This window comes from Phocoena phocoena, chromosome 2 (genome assembly GCF_963924675.1).
Source record: "Phocoena phocoena chromosome 2, mPhoPho1.1, whole genome shotgun sequence".
NCBI lineage: Eukaryota > Metazoa > Chordata > Mammalia > Artiodactyla > Phocoenidae > Phocoena > Phocoena phocoena.
This window is the reverse complement of record NC_089220.1, coordinates 120,524,932-120,542,152: the sequence shown is the minus strand read 5'-3', so window position 1 is coordinate 120,542,152 and position 17,221 is coordinate 120,524,932.

Genomic DNA, 17,221 nt, shown 5'->3' with positions numbered 1-17,221 from the left:
TTACCAGGTCTCAGAAAATCCACCACTTCCATACACTTCCTGAGGGGTGAAAAAAAATCTTAAAAGGATTATTCAAGCAGAGTGAGAGAAACATGAAAATAGAAAAAAAAACCCACGAAAACAAGAACTAAAAAGTCATAGAAGAGTTGGCAGTTAAACATTGAAACAGTTTGAACATATGGATTGGGTATAAATAAATGTTATAAATATGGTAACAAAGCTTCATGCACAATTCAAAATTCTTTTCTTTTAAATGAATTTTTGAATGTTAACTATCAGTTATATAACTTTCAAAGGGAGATTGAAAGACCAAAAGAAGGTAAAGTGAGCAAAATTCTTCAATCAATATGGGGGAGAAAAGTAATTTCGTTCATGACTTTGCTAGAAAAATTTGATCAGATAAATACAGGCTTAAGCATGTTCTTTCATTTTCTCAAGAAACATATTGAAAGCTTGGTATTTTGAATGAGATGAAGTGATGTTTGCTCTCTTGGACTAACTGATGAGTAGCAGAGATAAACAAACTAACAACAAAGTAGGAAATTGCAAACTGTACAGAATGTTGCATGAATGTAGCAAACAGGGCATTAAGGGCAGATAATGAAACAAGACAAACTCCTGTGTGCTGCTTGGTCAGCAAGGTCCTTTCTGGGTGGCATGTAAGCTGCAGCCTGGAACCTGAGAAGACCCAGCTGCTCAAGAAGGGCGATGAGCATTTCAGGCGGGCCCTGAAGTTGGGAGAGAACTGAGGTTGGCAGGGGACTGAGCACTTAGTGTAGGGGAGGCCTGTGTTATCAATAGTATATTCAACAAGGTTCAAAAATCAAATCAAAACACTTTAACACAGAATGCAATGAGGAAGCCCACTTCTACCCCTGTTCTTGTCTACCTCATCAACCCCAACCTCAAGCAAACATAAATTCTTCTTTCTTATATAAAAGATGGCATACTATGAAATACTATTTTCAACTTGCTTTTTTCATGCAACAGGATTTTCTGGAGATATTTTCATAGCAGCATATGGGAGCTTCCTCAATCTTTGTTTCTTCTGCTGCTTCAAGGAATTCTATTGTGGGGCTAGACCACAGCTTATGTATCCAGTTTCCTTCTGGTGGGCTTTTGAGTTGTTTGCCATACTTTGCTGTTTCAGTGCTGCTGAGGATAAGTTTGTATGTATATCACTTCCCATGTGTGCAAACACATGCAGGAGACAAATTCCCAGAAGGTACTGCTGAATCAAAAGGTAAGTGCATTTGTCATTTTGATACAAATTCCCAGTTGCCCTGCATTATGTTCTGTAACATTTTGCACTCCCATCTTCAACAGGTAAGCCCATGTTTCCTTAAGCAAGGAAGTGACATAATTTGGCTTTCAATTACAGAAGCCCAGTCCACCCTCTGAGTAGAGGCTGCTTTGGAAAGTGAATGAGATCATTCAGAAGGCTTTTGCAATTGTTCAGAGAAGAGCTATTCGTGGGTGATGGGGAACCAGGGAGATGTGAATGAGTGATACGTAGACATAGGGAGAATCTGCAGGATTTGCTGATGATTTGGTTGTGGCGAGTGAAGGGAAGGAGAAAAAAAGAACGACCACACAGAGTGAGGGCCAGGAGAGCAGTGGGGATTCTGTGTGCAGTCAGGAACCTGTTAGGTTTGGGCTCCCTGTGGGACATCCAAGCTGAGCTCTCCAGAGGGCAGTCAACTACAGAAATCTGAAGCTCAGAAGAGAGATCTTAGCTGGAGATGTGGATGGGGAATGGAACTTAGAGCAATAAAATGAAGGAGGTCACCTGGGACAGATGCAGAGAGAGACGAGGAACCATCCCAGGCCCAAGGCCCGAGGCAATCTAACCTGCAGAGTGAAGCAGGAGAGGGGCACAGCAAGGGGAGCAGTGCACAGGCAGCATCCTGGAAAGTGCCACGGAGAGATCACTGGGAAGGAAGATGGGCTGAAGGCCACAGGAGTCCCCTGGGTGGGACAGCATGGAGACCGTCAGTAAGAACCTACAGGAGAGTTCCACCAACCTAAAGGCAACCACTAGGAGCTTGAAGAGAATGTCTCCTTCAAAATCACTAGAGAAAGAGAAAGAGCACAAGATACCATTGTTTAGAAAAAAGTAGAGAAACTGAAAGAGTCAGGAGGGCAAAAACAGAAAGTGTAACAGGATGCTTGTGTACGGCCAGACAGTCAGGAGCAGGGCCAGCTCTGAGGACCCCACTCTGTGCTGGTGCCTCTACCTGCAGGGCTGATGGAGCAGACAGTGCCATGGGGGCGCAGAGTGATGTTAGGTAGCTGACACTTCTAAGACATTTCTTACAATGCAGGTAAGGGGATTTAAGTCTTGCAAATAAAAACAATTCTGAGACAGTGGAGGGGAGGGAGAGATGGCATGCAATATGATATATGTGTATATACTGGATATATGTGTATACATATGTAAAATAAAATGTCATCAAAGGGATTGAAAAAGAAATAGTATAAAGAATATATCCACCAAAAAGGCCAGCAAAGCAAAGTACAGAGCATTGATGGAAAAAGAAAACAAAGGTCTCGTTATACGTGTTACTCCCCTGAGACCAAAGTTTGTCTGTTAGCACCTCAACTCAGAGAAACAAAAACCTGGCACATTGGCGGATAAAATTTCAGTGAAGTCTGTAGCTCAATTAATGGTATTGTTTCCATGTTCACTTCCTGGTTTTGATAATTATACCATTATTAACAATTAGGGGGAGCTGTGTGAAGTGTTTATAATAATTCTTTGTACTGGTTTAAAAACTTTTCTGTAGGTCTAATTATTCTAAAATAAAAAATGAAAAATAAATGAGTGCATCCTTTTTCTCCCTGAAACTGCCACCTCTGTCAAGTGCCCTGTGTCACCCAGAAGTGTTGTCCTTCTCTCGGCCTCCAAGCTGGGGACCTCAGCTGTGTCCCCAAGTCCTCCTTTCCTCTCCTCCCCAAAGTCTCGTCCACTCTGCCCCAGACACGTCCACCACTCCTGTCCCTCTGCTCCTCTGCAGGGCCAGGTTCAGTCCTGTGTCGTCCACACAAAGTTCCCAATACCCCTGCAATGACAGCAGCCCTGCCACATCCTCTTACCGCTGTCAGAGTCCTTGTTCTGAAACACAGACCACATCCTTCCTCTTCAAAGCACTGCGCCCCTGGAGACCCACCCTGCCCGTCCACCTTCAAGTCCAGCCACTTCGACCAGGCAGTCTGCCTTCCAGCCTCTGGCTACCCAAACCAGCCCGAGGATTCATGGCCCTATGCCTCCTCTGTCCTGGACCCCACCTGGTTTGCCTCAAGATTCAGTCAAAGGCTGCCTCGTCCCTACAGCTTTCCTCCGATCCATCTACCTCCTGGAAGTGTCAGTGGCTCTGTCTTCTGCGTTTTCAAGACACCAGGGACCTCCTTTGCTTGCCGTGAGGCTGAAAGATGACTAGTGATGCCTCACTCAGCTTTATATCCCAAGAACACAACTCAGACCTGGGGCAGAACAGATTTGCAGAGTAGTGTTGCTGCACTGAACACCTGCCAAGGCTTCGTTTACACCACGCTTAATCATATTTCAAAAGCCACGGAACTTCCTATGAGCCGGAAACAAGCCATTTTCCGCCCTAAGAATCGACTCTATTATTCACTCCTCCCAGTCCCTCCACCAGCCAACAGAAAATGGCCAAGAATATACAATTGTAATCTATTTAAATGACCTTCACTTTAGAAAAGGACTCAATACAACAGAACCTCGAGTTATCTTCAGCTTCCTTAACATAATTGGAATCAGCTCAGCTTGCGTTGGTAGGCTGGGAGGATTGCACACATTGGTGGCACCCCAATCACCCTGCTCAGCGGCCCTTGTAGAATCCATCCAGGAGGGAGCAGAGTGGCAGAGGAAGTGCCACCGTGCAGAACGCAGGGTAGTTGGTGGCCCTATCAGGATCTGCATCCCCAGGACTTGCAGGGGTAGGTGGTGCAGTAGGATTCAGGAGGCTGGAATGTGAGTCCTGGGGCCTTTCAGCTGGATTTTCAGTACACCCCCCACCCCGCCACCGCCCCCCGCCTCCTGGCTAAAGTCAGGGGAGTGAGCTTGGAGATCCCACTTCTGATCCTCTATAATCCTGACATTCGTCATCTTTAGCAGATAATCAGAAAAACAAAGGAACCCTTGTCTGAGTCCTGCTTCCATTCTGTCCCTTCCTCCCTGTGCACACCACCTCCCCACCCCACATGCCCATACACATGTGCACACGTGCAGCCTTGTAACAAGAAGCTTTTCAGAGTGCCTCAGCTATCTGGTCTGGCACAAAGTGTCTTTGGTTTACACACCTTTCCCAGGGAAGGGTTGTTCTCTAGGGTGATTGACAGGGCAGACCCCACTTGGTTTCCTGACATCTGCTCTGGTTGTCCCTTTGTCAACACACGTGGCAGAGTGCTCACTGGGAAAACAACTACAGGGGTGGAAGGACTGCAGTGAGGCTGACCCCAGGGGGAAGCCGGCAGGCACCCCCGAGACTCACACGACTGCGTCGTGACTGTCGCTTGAACACATCTTAAGAGAGAAGTGCTTCCGGTCAAAGGCAAGAAGCACAGAGGAAAGAGCACAGAGCATCCAGTGATGAAGCCAGAGTCAGGAGCCCTCCGGCATTTAGAGAGGCAGCCTCCACTGTTGGACAGAGATATTTAAGAGGCCCCTGGCAGAAGGCCTGGGAAACACAACCTCAGGTTGTCTGCCTTATTTTTCTGTCATCCCGGGCTTACCTGAAATCTTCTCATTTATAGTCACCGTACTGGCAGAGAACTTCTCCGTTGGCAGATATAAGTAGAGTTCTGTGGACAGAGTGCAGGCTCCCTCTGGGGTTCTAGCATTCAGCAGGGTGGACCTGACAGCGCTTTCCCTGTCCTTTCTGGACACGGGGATGGAGGCCCCAGGCAGTGTTTACGGCTGATTTGCACAGCCGGGTGTGCAATCCTCTAACTGACCTCTTGCACACTTTTTCTGCCCACTGTAAATTGGCTGGATTCATGCAGCCAACCGCAAACATGCAGCAGAAAGGAAAGGTCTCCAGGAAGGCTACCTATTTGGCCAGCTAGCCTCCTTCTCACGGGTTGTTTGCAGGGGCTGATCTCAGGGCCCAGTTTCATCTCCGACACACTGATTTGCCATCCTTCAAAGACCTTTCTGAGCAGACAGCTAGAAAAATGCCTTCCTGTGCCCTCATGCGGACTTCATTCAATTTCCTGCCTTTTCTCAGCTAATATTCAGCCTGTAATTTCCTAATGACTTTCTTGGGCTATTCTGCTGATCACTAAAAGATCCCCTGTGTGTGTGTAGTTGGAATTCTGTCAGCATTTCCTCAGTAATTATGAACCAAGTGTCAGGGTGTCCCTGGGTATCCAGCATTCTCTCACCAGGAATAGGGGTTGGTAGGGACCCTGGGAACAGGCCACAGCAAAAACCTCAGACATCCAACCCTGAAGAGGACCAGGGCCTTTCCACTTCCTCCACAGCACTGGGGGAGGCAGGCCTGACTCTGGACCATCTTTATTCCCCACTCAATCCTGACCCGCACAGCACAGCTTGGAAGAGATCTGCCAAACGGAGGCGCATCTAGGTCTCCCTTACCGGTTTGCACATTTGATACCCACTGGCACGTCGCCCCCCTTCACCCTCCCTAGACGATACCTCCAGGTTGAGATGTTAAGTAACTGTTTCCCTAATACATTCAACAATGTCAAGCTATGAAATGTATAAGTGGCTTCACATTGCACTTTGTCCATACGTTAATATTTCCAAGTTAATGAAATTACGAGCCTTAGGCTGACATACCACGTCCTAACAGTAGCCACTAAGGCAAGCTGTTAAAAAAAAAAAGGATTAATATTTTTTCCTTTAATTGGGAAAAGGTCCCCTTGCTCCTCACACACAGGTAAAAGATATGACAAAATATATGAAACCAAGATGAACCACGGAACGGACAAGCCAGCCAGACGCTCCAGCTCTGCATGACTCCCTGGTCCTCCCTGCTCCTGCGCAAGCTGGAAGCCCCAGATCCCAGCCCCTTCTCCGGCTCCCTGACCAATCAGGAGCTAGGTTTCATCGAGCCCTCACATCCCAGCTGCTCTCCACGCCTGCCTCACACGTGTCTCACCTCCCACGAGGACCGGTGCACGGTGGTTGCCCTACAGTCCTTCCCCACTTGGCTTGTTGCGCATAGGACCAAAACTATTAAGCAAGCTACCTAAATACTTAAACCCCTCCCTGATCCCGATTCCGATCAAGACCTTCTGGATCTGGCTCCTGTCGTCCTTTTCTAATCCTACCTGCATCATTTGCATCATCACTAGGAATCCTGCACCACCCTGTACAACACAGGGCCGGCCCCACCTCTGTCCTCGACACGCTCCTCTCCTGTAGCCTGAAAAGAAAACCTTCCTTCTGTGAGCGAGGTCCCATCTGTGTGTCCCCAAGCCCACTCAAGATTCCGACTGGGCCCATTTCCTTTATGAACTCACTGGAAAAGCAAGACGCTCTTTGCGTCCATGACCCGTGAATCCTCTGTTTCTCAATAAACATACACTCTCCAGATTGTGGTAGAGGTTCCACGTGGATCTCCCCAGAAGACCAGACAGAAACCCACATCAGACACATTCTAAAATACCAAGATCACAGCACTGCCTGGCACCAACCAGACCGCACAAACCAATGTTTGTAACTCAACTCGCTCTCCTTTCTGAGAACATGGTGAACTGTTCGGAAATGAAGTAAAGGTTAAGGAACAACCCAGACCAGGATGTAAAAGGGTGTCAAAGAGCAAACAGACCACCCAGGAGACTCTCAGACTAACAAGGACTCTCCGAGGCCCAATCCTGTCCTCCATTGTAGCCTCAGGTAAAGATCCCAGACTGAAGGCCCCGGTCCTCACACAAGCTGAATCTCAGTGCAGATAATCGTAGGGACTCGAAGGCTGGCTACAGTGACCTTGTCACAGACCGGCTGTCACTCTCTTCATCTCTTAGTTGAATGCCCTCTATGCGACCACCTTCCATTCATTCTGTATTAGAATACACAATTTCAGAGCCTGACCGTATTCAAATATCAAACAACTACTTTTAAATGTAAATTTAAAAATTCAAAAGCCTGTTTTCTGAAAGGTCCTTTCCAGAAGTTGCAGCAGGGGGGAAGATTCATAGAGCACAGCGAGTTCTCCCGAGGCAGCAGGGACTCTGGAGGACTTTGGTCCTTTAAGCTGAACCGGATAAGACAGAGCATGGACATAATTAGCTGCAAAATACAATATGAGATTTAATTTCTCACACACGTCGGAAGAGACGCGCAAATCCCTGCCCTCGCCCTGTGGGAGAGGCACTTTCCCGTGCTCCCCAGAGCCAAGGCCAGCGCAGGACTGAAGTACGTGTGCTCCCTGAGCTCTGGGTCACGAGGGTAGCTCTGGGGGTCTCCCCGGGAGTGTAGAGGGTTTCCCAGAACAGAGGGCACTGAACCAGGCCTGATAGGGTGGGTATAGGTCAGCGATGGTCCTAACACACGACAGTGCCTCCCACAGGGCTCTGTATGCTTAGAAAGAAGAAGAAAAGACATATATAAGAGCACTGAAAAGAAAAATAACATCAGCATCTCAGGAACTGCAGGGAACCTGAGTCAGGGCAGGACCATAGCACAGCCTCCAGGATTGAGCAGGAAGGGTTGTGGTGTCAGGATGCTGCAGGATTCAGAGAGCTGAGCCCCAGACAACAGCACCTATGTCAGGTTTGCTTCAAACCTGAACAGTCCTGAGATTTCAGGAGGGGTGTCTCTGGTTGACTTCCTTTCAGTCAGAGAGTCCCAGAGAATGCAGTCTCTGAGCCCCTTCCCACCCAGACCCTCATATTAAGGAGATAAACAGAGGTGGAGGATTGGATGCTTCCGACGGCCAGCGGGGAAACACAGGCAAGTCCTGATCTTAAGGCATTAAATTAAAATTAAAGCATCCAATAGCCCAAGTGAGTCGTTTTGCTCTGTAATCGTATGAAAGCGTGCACACACACACACACACACGTTTTGTAAATGCTTGTTATACAGTTGGGTTTGTGCTTTTCTATACATTTTTAAACTCCCTGCTTTTATTTTAATTTTTTTGAATTATAGTTGATTTACAATGTTGTGTTAGTTTCAGGTGTACAGCAAAGTAATTCAGTTTTATGTACATATATGTCTATTTTTTCAGATTCTTTTCCCTTATAGATTATTACAAAATATTGAGCATAGTTCCCTGTGCTATACAGTAAGTCCTTGTTAGGTATCTGTTTTATAGATAGTAGTTTGTGTCTGCTAATCCCAAACTCCTAATTTATTCCTCCCCGCATTTCCCCTTTGGTAATCATTAGTTTGTTTTCTATGTCTGTGGGTCTGTTTCTGTCTTGTAAATAAGTTCATTTGTATCATTTTTTTTAGATTCCACATATAAGCGAAATCATATATTTGTCTTTGTCTGTCTGGCTTACTTCACTTAGTATGATAATCTCCCTGCTTTGAATGACGTTCACCTCTTCCGCTTGTCTGGAGGTCCAAGTCATTGACTGACTTTGATGTCTACACCCCTTATCCCCATTCAGAAGGGGTCTGAGATGAGACAGGCTCTTGCAACAGGCAAAGGTCCCTCGTCCAGCTATGGAAGAGGTGACAGAGGACCTGCTTCCCTGGACAGAGTGGGCTCTGCCACCTGGTGGCTGCATCAGGAGGTGTCACGCTCAGCCAGGAGACCTGAGAACTGCGCCCAGTCAAGGTGGGAGGGGAAGCCACCTCCTTTTTTTTATTAATGTGATACTTTTGGTTACAAATTCATATTTTAAAATAAAAGTTTCATGGGTGGGAAACAGGCTGCTAGTAGGCAAAGACAGTGTTTCTAATCCTTGATCTTAATCATGACCCCTGTCATAGTTGATGCTTAAATGAAATTAGTGTCCCAGAGCTTCAGACAACAAACCTTTCTACACGGCCCCTCTCATGACCCTCAGAGTAGAAATAGCTAATTTTTGCAAAGCTAGGTAATAGTTGGGAAATTTTAAAAAGAAAAAAAATCTGATTGAGGCATTTGGACATATAACTGCACAGAAATCTACAATCACCTCAAAATTCCAAGGCCCCGCATGTGATATGTTGTCACAGCCTGTCCTTAGCCTTGGTGTTGGGTTTTGCTGCTGTTCCCAGGGGGCTGGGCCTGCAGGACTGGATGTATGGTGGCCCTCGAAGGGCCCGCGAACTTATACCGCGCAGACACCCTTCCTGTCAGGACACACATCACCCTTGGGAACTGGAGGGCCGTCCAAGCCCATGTCTGCGTGCAAAGAGGGGGCCCGGGAGGGGGCCGGGGATAAGAGGAGGAGGGCCTGAGAGGGAAGCAGGGGTTCACCCTGCAAGGAGGCCCTGGGAACTCCGTCTGTGCCCCACAGGGAAAGGGAAGCAGAGACGAAGGGGTGATTTTTGAGGGAGATGTGTGAGATGTGAGCTGGGAGTCATGCTGCTTTGGGGACAACACAGAATTGGGGGAACAGGTCTCCTCTGCATTCAGGCTTGGATGGCAGCGCCCGACCGGGCCTGAGGCCTCTCCAAGAACTCCGCTCTGTCTGCAGCCTCACCAGGCCCAGGAGACGAGGCCTGCGTGAGTCACCTGCTATGGGGCCTTACCCTGCTGGGACTCCCCAAATGAATGGGGTGTCTTTGAGATGGAGGCTGATCCCCCGAAGAGGCTAAACTTGGGAGTCTTCCAAGCAGAAGTGTGTTAACAGGGATGTGAGCTCATGGAGAGGAAGGGCTACATGGACCCTCACGGGGCCCTGAACCCCACCCTGCAGAAGGATGGCGCAGCCACACCAGTGCCTCCAGCAGGTGAGTCAGGGCTAAGCTGTGCAATGGGGCCGCTGGGCGCCAGGTACACAATGCCACATACACGTGCCAGGCTGGGCACACAACACCGGGCACATTCGCCAGTGCCCAGGCTGCAGACACAAGGTGTACATCACAGGACACACAGCACCAGGTACACACACTGGGCAGGAAACACTGGCCACACACAGGCCCACACTCCAGGCCCACGAGAGTGGACACACACACCAAGCATGCATCGCCAAACACACAGCACCAGCACCACAACACTGGCACACAAAGTCAGGCCTACAATGACAGCCCAGCAAGCTGGGCACACGCGATAGGAACACACACCGGGGACATGCCTGGCGCCCCCAGCAGGAACAGAAGCTGACACTATGCCAGCTACACATGGCAAGAGCATATGCTAGTAACACACACCAGACACACACGCCACAACACAGTGCTATGCGTACTCTGTGGGGCACGTAACACCAGGCACAAAACATTGACACGAGTGTCAGGCACACACACTTGGGGCACAGAAGCCTGGCACACGCTCAGAGTATAACACCAGGCACAACTGCCAGGAACCCAAATAGGGCACAAAACACCATGCACACAACAGTGGGCCCACACTACCTGGTGCTACGCACAAGACACACACATCAGACAACCCCTGGGAGGCACCCCAGGCCAGGCCCGATATCTGGGAACACAACACTGAGCTCACAAGGCTGCAGTATGTGCCAGACGCACACACCGCGTGCACGCGGCAGGACCAAAATTCTGGGAACACAGAGCCAGGCACACGACGCCGGGCACACACTCTCAGCCCACAAGGCCAGGTCCACACTCCAGGAACACAATTCCGGACACACAACGCCAGGCAACACCATGCAACATATAATGCTGGGCACACAGAACTAGACACACAGCACCAGGCACACAGCACAGGGCACACAACACTGGACACACGGTCCCAGGCATGCACACACACCAGGAACAAAATGCTGAGCACACGTGTGAGGTACACACCCTGGACATACAACAGTGTATCAGATGCACAACACTGAGCACACAACTCCGGGCAAACACGAGCTGGCACACAGGGCTGTGTACACAACGTCAGACACACAGTGCCTGGTGCCAAATGCCAGGCACACAGTACTGAGTACACCACGTCAGGCACACAGAATCAAGACACAAGGTGGGCGCTCAGCAGGAACACACTGGCCACAGACGTGGGAAACACAATGGTGGACACACAAAGTCGGCACACAAAGCTGGCTTTTAGGAATGAGGTGTGGGTAGACGGCTCCTTAACTACGGGCTCTGGGCTCGCCCTGCTGTCCTTCCCCACCGCCCCAGGGACCAGCCCCACTCCAGACTGGGCTCTGAGTGTTATTTGTCACCACTGCAGAGCCTGGACCACTGGCTGGAATTGTTTGTGGGGATGTAGGCCAGTTTATGTCATCAGGCCCCTGTGATGGGCATTTGAGTTATTCTGAGTCCTTTGCTGTAACGAAAAATCCTGCAGTGCCTAGTACGTCACACGTTAATATTATTATTATCATTATTTTTCCAGAGTATTTTTGGCATGGCTCCCTAGAATGCCAGGTCAAAGGATAAAAGCACACGTGATTTTGCTCGATATCGCCAATTATCTCCATCGAGCTATGTCCCGTTGCATTTCCACCAGGAATGTCAGAGTATGCCCAATAAAACGGCTGCGAGCGGGGTCAGAGAAAGAAGCAAAGTCGGGTCCTAGGATTGGAGTGACGTTTGGTGCATGTGCTCTTCCCAGGTCTCAGAGCCCACACGGTGGGGAAAGCCACCTCCCCTCCGACCTCTCTGCCTGCACCCTCCCCATCCTCGCTCTCCCCACCCCTACCTCCGCCTGACCTTGAGATGAGCAGTTTGGACCTTTAACCATTAGGTGGCGCCCCAAAGTAACTGTTTGAGCCACATAATGACTTTGACCTTCCTCCCCAGAGATTTCTTCTCCTGCTGGTGGTTCCGAGATTTTGCCCAAAGGAAAACCGCAGCTCCAAAATCTGGCAAGTGTGGCAACATCTTCAAGCAGCTCTGAATGTTCTGTATACAATTCTTTGCTTTCCCTGATAGAAAATGCAAGAAGGTAGACTCCTCTGCAGGTAATCATTTGCCCTTCAGGGCCAAGTGACCTTGCCCCCGACTGGTCACCCTTGTAAGGAAGAACTAGTGGTTGGCCAATGTTTACTAAGTCCATGAACAAATGGGTAAAACTGTTAAAAACATCCCTTCTTGAGCAACTCCCCTGGCAGGTAGCTGCCTCTTGGCAAAGCAGCAGTGGGCCCTCCCTCTCCCCAGAGTTTGAGAATGGGCGGTCCAGGCTCTCTGTGCTCTGGGGCAGGCCCTGGGCCTCATGGCCTTATCTCTGCACACTCTTCAGCTCTGGCAGCACCAACAGCGGCCTCAGAGAGTTCCCAAAGGCCCTCTCTAGGTGGTTTCAGAGTGAGCAGGAAAGCCAGACCCCTGGCAAGCCAAAGCCGGACGGCAAAACCATGGAATTCCCTCCTTGGGCCCAGGTTGCACACTGCTTGGTCTGCATGACCTGCCCAAGTTTCGCAGAGCAGAGGACAGGGGACGATGCCAAGGCCCCCAGCCACTAACCCCTCCTCCCAGGCCAGGGCCTCAGCGGCTCTAGAATTGCTCAGGTATTGATGACATGGGCCTAAAATATTCGTACTGGGGGTGTTGCAGACAGCACACTCTAAGGAACTGCCTGGTGGCTTTTGGTCTGGCCTTGGCCCTCAGCCCTGCAAACTGCACGGTGTGGGTGGGAGGCAGCAGCCAAGGGCCCACGCGCACTTGAGGAGCAGGAGCCCTGAGCCAGAAAGCTGGGCAGCCGGACTTCAGCCTGCGGGCCTCAGCTTCCTCGTGTGTGGAAAGACAAAAGCAATTTCCCAAGCGAGGAGAAAGTTCCCAGCTTGGCACAGGTGCTGAGGTAAGGTTCTGCAAGCCTAGCAGAGGGGCCCAGGGCAGACAGGACACCAGAGCTGAGCCTTCCTGCAGAGCCTCTGCTCCCTCCTTCATTCTTCCCGGAATGCTGGTGTGGTCCTCTCCTCCGTCTTGTCTTCCAGGTACTTGGCCCACGGTGAGTGCAAGGGGCTGTTTCCATCAATAAGGCGGTGAGGGCTTCCCTGGTGGTGCAGTGCTTGAGAGTCCACCTGCCGATGCAGGGGACACAGGTTCATGCCCCGGTCCGGGAGGATCCCACGTGCTGCGGAGCGGCTGGGCTCGTGAGCCATGGCCTCTAAGCCTGCGTGTCCGGAGCCTGTGCTCCGCAACAGGAGAGGCCACAACAGTGAGAGGCCCGTGTATCGCAAAAAAGAAAAGGGGGAAGGTGTCTTGACCCCATGCCGCTGACGTTGCCCTCCTCACGGTCCCCACATCTTTGCAGATGATTCCCAGAAGGTCACGGGGCTCTGAGATCCCAACACCTCACTTCATCTACTTCTATAAAGCATTTTAAACTGACAAAATAATGTTCTTTCTGAGTACCTGCTATGGTCCAGGTGCAGACCATGCAGCTATTGTGTTAGTTAAGTTTGGTCCTTTATAAAAGTTCTGTTGTGTAAATGGCACCAGCCATTTTTACCTTTCTAAAAAATTTGCACAACCCACGTGTGATATTGTGATTTATAAGAAATATATATAATTTGGTCTTCATCTCTGTTTCTGGCACAGAGATCCTAAATCCCTTGGAATTACCTTAGTGATAAGAGCTATAGAGGTGTCTTGATATTCAAAACAAACCCCTTTTGACCACACCTGGATTTGTGTTAATGAAGTGACTTTTGGAAAGCCCCAAGGGTAGGGGCTGGTTGCCAGGGAACCATCCAGTGAATAGAGGGTTGGAACTTTCAGCCCCACCCATGCTCTGGGGAAGGGAGAGAGCCTGGAGGTGGAATCAGTCACTGGTAACCAATGATTTTAATCATGTCTATGTAATGAAGCCTCCATAAAACCCGAAAGGACTGTACTTGGAGAGCTTTCCGTACTGGTGGTCATGTGGAGATTCCGGGAGCGTCGAGGGCTTAAAAAGGGCATGGATGCTCCTTGCTTTCCCCACACCTCGCCCTGTGCACCTCTTCCATCTGCCTGTTCCTGAGTTATATCCTTTTATAACAAACTAGTAATCTAGTAAGAAACTATTTCTCTGAGTTTTGTAAGCCACTCTAGCAAATTAGTTGAACCCAATGTGGGGAGTTTTGGGGACCTCTGATGTGTAGCCAGTGGGTCAGAAGCACCGCTGACAGCCTGGAATTGATTGGCATCTGAAATGTGTGTCGGGGCAGGGGGAAGGCAGTCTTGTAGGACTGAACCCTTCCCCTGTGGGATCAGATGCCCGCTCCAGGTAAATAGTATAAGAACCGAGTTGAATTGTAGAGCACCCAGCTGGTATTGGAGAATTGCTTGGTGGTGTGGGAGTAAAACCCACACAGCAGAATTGGTATCAGAATAATAACATGAATTCATTTCTTGGAGGAAAAAAAGAACAGAAGAGTGTAGAATACAAAGGCAAAGTGCCCTTACCCGGCCTCCATGCCAAATTCTGCATCTGCTCCTGAGTGAGTATGGGTAAAAGAGGAGCATTGTTCCTGGACAATCTTATGTAATCAGTCATCTTCTGTCTGGAGGAAGTTCTGTTTGGTTTTCTAAGGCAGGAGGAGGACACTAATTATCTTTACTGGCAATACGGCTGTAGGGTCCAGATTTTTGAACCCCAGCCCAGCCTCCTGGGAGCAGGAGTCACTAGCAGAGGGACCAGGGTATGATCACCTGTCCAACAAGGTTGTCAGAGAAGTGCCCAGTGCAGGGCCGCTGAGTGGCCGGTGGAGACCGTGGGGCTGAGACGGGGCGGAGAGGGCAGATAGTAAGCTCTCGAGTTCTGTGAATTACCATGACCAGCAGGCCAATTTCCAGCCTCCCCATCTGCTACAGAAAACACGTCAGGATGTACCCACCGTCACCCTGCCTCTGCATTATCATCACATGAGGGCTGGGGGTTCTCCGTGTTGTCTCTGCTCTGGCACAGTTTATCTGCGTGGGTGTGCCCGCCTCCAGGATACCATGTGATATCCGAGTCTGGGGCCTCCTGGGGCATGGGGAGCCTCTGCAGGTCAGCACCAGCCCAGCAAGGTGGTCACAATGTCAGGCTCTAGAGCCAAACCAGCTGGGTTCCAATCCCTGCCTGGAGCCAAGCTCACTGGGTTCAAGTCCCACCTTTCACTTAGAAGTTGATTAAATTTGGGAGGCTACCTCACCTCTCCTCCCCACAGTATCCACATCTGTAAAATCTATAAAGGCAATAGTAGCTCCCACCTCAGAGGGTGGTAGAAAGGATCAGGTGAGTCTAATGCCTGCAGTACGGGGAATGGGGCCCAGCACGCTGTCCAAACTGGCCATCATTCATCGCTCGGCTACTTGTAAACATTTGATGAATATTAGTTTATTCTAGGTTTTTAAAAAATCTATTTCCTGAATCAATTTGGGGCTCTTAAAATTTATTTAAAAAACAATTTTGTATAAATTCAAATTTGTTAAAATAAAGCCTATGTATTGTATAAATTTAATACATTTCCTCTATATCAATAGCTATATTTCCTTTCTTCCAGTGTGGTCATTGTTGCTGTATTATTGTTGTTGCTGTTGTTATTATTATTTTGGATCAAGGTTTGCCAAGGTTTGATTTTTTTTGGGGGGGTGGGAGAGTCCTTCTAAGAACCAGTTTTTGGTCTTACTGTTCTTTCCTGAACTTGTTCTTCATTAATTTTTAAAGATTTTTATTCTACTATATTTGATACAAACCAAACACTATATTTAACATTTATGATGTTATAAAGAATGATAATCAAGCCAATACTGAACCATCAACCAACGTGCCAACTTAAGAACCAAGGCAGAAAAAGTAAGCTTGGTTCCGCCTTGTCTACCTCCTCCTCATTCCAACCAGAGGCAAGCACTTATTATTACTATTTTTATCATTTGTTCATTAAAAAAGAGTTTTTACTGTAAGGCACATACCTCTAGACAATATATCATTTAGTTTTACTTCTTTGTAGCTTTACTTAAGTACTCCTCTACCAGAAACGATCTTCTGCTTTTCACTTACATTATGTTTCTGAGATTTGTATATATTGTTGCATGTAATTCTAGTACATTAATTTTAACTGCTGTGTAAAATTCTATTGTGTGAATGTTATAATATATCTTCTATTGTTGTGTTCATAAACATGTGGATTGTCCACACATACTCGCAAGCAATGCTGTAAGGCACATCTTTGTATATGCTTTCTGGAACAAAGTTCTAAAATATATTACCTAGGAGTGGAGTCAGGTGACCATAGGGTCAGTGTGTGCGTAACAGAGTGGACAGAGGAATGGATACTAGAACAAGAGGACCTGGGTTTGTATGATGGCTTTGCCACTTATTTGATGTATCTTAGGCAAAAGAGTTAACGCCTCTGTTCCTCAATTTCTTTTTTTTTTTTTTTTTTTTTTTTTTTTGCGGTACGCAGGCCTCTCGCTGTTGTGGCCTCTCCCATTGCGGAGCATGGCTCCGGATGCACAGGCTTAACGGCCATGGCTCACGGGCCCAGCTGCTCCACAGCGTGTGGGATCTTCCCGGACCGGGGCATGAACCCGCGTCCCCTGCATCGGCAGGCGGACTCTCAACAACTGCGCCACCAGGGAAGCCCTATTGATAGTTTTTACATTTCAAGTTGAGATTTTCCTAGCTCTTGGTATGATGGATTTCTATTGAAACCTGAACATTTGAGATATTATTAATACATTGTGAAATTGGATCTTATCTAAATCTTTTGTTTTAGAGGTTTCCTCTGATACCACTTGCATGGAGAGAGAGGGTTCCACCTTGCTGATGCCAGGTGGGAGTCGAAGTCCAGGTTCCCACCTGGCCAACTTTGACTCCTGGAGGGAGGGCCCCTCATTACTGCTGAGCAGGGGTGGGAGGCCCAGTTCCCTACGATGCCCACTGACACCACCTTGGCACAGAAGCAGGGTGCCTTTTTATAGCCTCTTGTGGCCTCCATTGACACTGCAGGGGGACAGGGCCTTATTAGCACTCCTCGAGAACCAAAGTCCTGACCTCCCACTTGGCCTTCCCCAACATAACGCACCTGTAGGGGACCAGTTATGTCATCTTGTTGCAGCTTGGCAAACATGGAAGGCTAGGCTCAGCACCTGGCCCTTGCCTTCAAGGGGTGGGCTGGGCTGCAGGTGTTTCTGTAAAGTTGGGCTGAGGTAGGGTGGTTATTGTCTAAACATTTTCTGTCTTGCTAGGCTGACCCTTTC